The sequence below is a fragment of the Salmo salar genome, chromosome ssa09 (genome assembly GCF_905237065.1).
Source record: "Salmo salar chromosome ssa09, Ssal_v3.1, whole genome shotgun sequence".
Taxonomy (NCBI): Eukaryota; Metazoa; Chordata; class Actinopteri; order Salmoniformes; family Salmonidae; genus Salmo; species Salmo salar.
The window spans coordinates 9,186,292-9,188,576 of record NC_059450.1 but is presented as its reverse complement, the minus strand read 5'-3'; positions in this window follow the sequence as shown (position 1 = coordinate 9,188,576).

Below are 2,285 nucleotides of genomic sequence, written 5' to 3'. Positions count from 1 at the left end.
CTTTTCTGCCTCACAAATGTAGCCTATGAGACATGGACAAACAGAGTAACATAACATTGATGAAAATGCTGTCTCTCCCGTCATATGAAACAATATCAAAGAAAACATTACAGTCTTTCCATCCAGCTCTATTACGGCCATACATTTGAAGTGTCATTAACAAGGAAAAGCACCATAATGCAAAGGGACATCCAGGGACGGACTGGGACAAAAATGTAGCCCTGGCATTTCAGCAACACCAGCCCACATCACCACGTGCCAGGGGTGAAAGTAGATTTAATTTCTTACAGGTACGGGGCACCCAAGCAGGCGCGCAAACTTTTTTATAACCTCGGTGTAATCAAAGAATTACATATAGAACCCAAATAAACGTAATATGATCTCCGTGGGCCTAGTAGCCTATTACCTTTTAATGTGGCATAAACACAACCAGTCATCCTGTTTTCATCTGATTGTCAAACAATCACTTCCAAAGGCGCTCCTGTAGGCTACCCGCGTATGTTGGTCCACTCAAAATAATTCTAGCATTCAAACAGTGCGCTGTGCACCCGCAATTTGATGAATGGAAAGGAAAAAAACTTCCGTAAAAAAATTAATAATTAAACATGTATTGCAATGACATTCTGCGATTGTCATTACACCTACACTTGCAGCCTGAATTGATGCATCCACAGCTGTCTGCCTGCGTCTCAGTCTTGACCACTCATCTCTGCTTGGAAAAATGTAAGTGTTCTCTTTGAACCACAATGCAATTTGTAGCATATACCATTTTTCATTTGGCTGATATGCGGTAATGTTAAGTAATAAATACATTTTTCTTGGCATTTTGTGTTAATTATTGTGATAGGTTCACTATTTTGCCGTACCGGACCGTACCGGCTTACTTTCATCCCTGTCACGTTCGCACAGCACAAACAGTAATGACACACCCCTTGACTTTTTCCACAATTTGTTGTGCTACAGCCAGAATTAAAAATTGATGAATTTAGATTTTGTCACTGGCCTACACACAATACCTCATAATGTCAAAGTGTAATTATGTTTTTCAACATTCTTACAAATGAATAAAAATGTAAAGCTGAAATGTCTTGGGTCAGTACGTATTCAACCTCTTTGTTATGGCAAGCCTAAATAAGGAGTAAAAATGTGCTTAATAAGTTGAATCCAATGGTGTCTTTAAAACAGTTAGCGTTTAATGTATTTGTATTTATTATGGATCCCCCATTGGCTGTGATAGGAGAAAACTGAGGATGGATCAACAACATTGTAGTTACTCCACAATGCTAACCTAATAGACAGAGTGAAAAGAAGGAAGCTTGTACAGAATAAAAAGATTCCAAAACATGCATCTTGTTTGCAAAAAGGCGCTAAAGTTTACTGCAAAAAATGTGGCAAAGCAATTAACTTTTTGTCCTGAATACAAAGTGTCATGTTTGGGACAAATCCAATACAAAACATCACTGGTTACCACTCTCCATATTGTCAAGCATAGTGGTGGCTGAATTATGTTATGGGTATGCTTGCAAGGACTAGGGAGTTTTTTTTAGGATAAAAAGAAACGGAATGGACCTAAGCACAGGCAAAATCCTAGAGGAAAACCAGACACTGGGAGATGAATACACCTTTCAGCAGGACAGTAACCTAAAACACAAGGCCAAATCTACACTGGAGTTGCTTACCAAGAAGATATTGAATGTTCCTGAGAGGCCGAGTTACAGTTTTGACTTAAATCTACTTGAAAATCTATGGCAAGACCTGAAAATGGTTGTCTCTCTACCAATGATCAACAACCAATTTGACAGAGCTTGAATAATTTTGAAATGAATTATGGGCAAATTTTCACAATCCAGGTGTAGAAAGCTCTTAGAGGCTTACCCAGAAAAACTCACAGCTGTAATCGCTGCCAAAGATGCTTCTACAAAGTATTGATTCATTAATTTTCATTATGGGGTATTGTCACGGACGTCGTATGGATTTGACCAAAATGCAGCGGGAATATGTATACTCATCTTCTTTTTATTTTGAAGAAGGAGAAACAAATAAATACGTATACAAAAAAAAGAACAAAACAAAACAGTCCTGTCAAGTGCACAAACACTAAACAAGGAACAACTACCCACAAAATCCGACAGAAAAACACCCCTCTTAAATAGGACCTTCAATTAGAAGCAACTAGGAGCAGCTGCTTCCAATTGAAGGTCAACCCCATTAACTAAACATAGAACTAGACATACTAGATAAACATAGAAATAACTAACATAGAACATAGCCCAACAAACCCCGAA